This window comes from Mus caroli, chromosome 7 (genome assembly GCF_900094665.2).
Source record: "Mus caroli chromosome 7, CAROLI_EIJ_v1.1, whole genome shotgun sequence".
Taxonomy (NCBI): Eukaryota; Metazoa; Chordata; class Mammalia; order Rodentia; family Muridae; genus Mus; species Mus caroli.
This window is the reverse complement of record NC_034576.1, coordinates 19099913-19100639: the sequence shown is the minus strand read 5'-3', so window position 1 is coordinate 19100639 and position 727 is coordinate 19099913.

Here is a 727-nt window from a genome sequence, read left to right as displayed (position 1 = left end):
TGTTTGGTTGTTTTTGGTTGGTGTTTGTCTGTTTGTTTGTTTGTTTGTTTGTTTCTGAGACAAGGTTTCTCTGTGTAGCCCTGGCTGTCCTGAAGCTCTCTCTGTAGACCAGGCTGGCCTCAAGCTCACAGAGATCCACCTGCCTCTGCCTCCCAAGTGCTGGGATTAAAAGTGAGCACCACCACTGCCTGGTGTAGTTTTTTCTTTGCAATAAAATAAAGAAGAAAGTTCTGCTTGTAGGATTTCTAAATCAGGGCCAGGGCGGTGGCTCAGGGGGGAAAGACATTTGTCGTGAAGGTCAACTGAGTTCAGATCCCCAGAACACATGGGGAAGCCAGATTTGGCAGCACTCACCTGTCACCTGCACCATGCCATCCACAGATCCCCATCCATAACACGGACACGACGTCGTATTTTACACAAGAAGGATAAAAAGATTGCTAAGTCTGCACTCATCTGAGTCCAGTCTGGAGAGCTGGTGTAAGTGTGTGATTTGCTGCTTTGGAATGAGAGAGGGCGAGAGCACCAGGCTAGGCATGGTGGCTGTCTTAGTCAGGGTTTCTATTCCTGCACAAACATCACAACCAGGAAGCAAGTTGGGGAGGAAAGGGTTTATTCAGCTTACACTTCCATACTGCTGTTCATCACCAAGGAAGTCAGGACTGGAACTCAAGCAGGTTGGGAAGCAGGAGCTGATGCAGAGGCCATGGAGGGATGTTCTTTACTG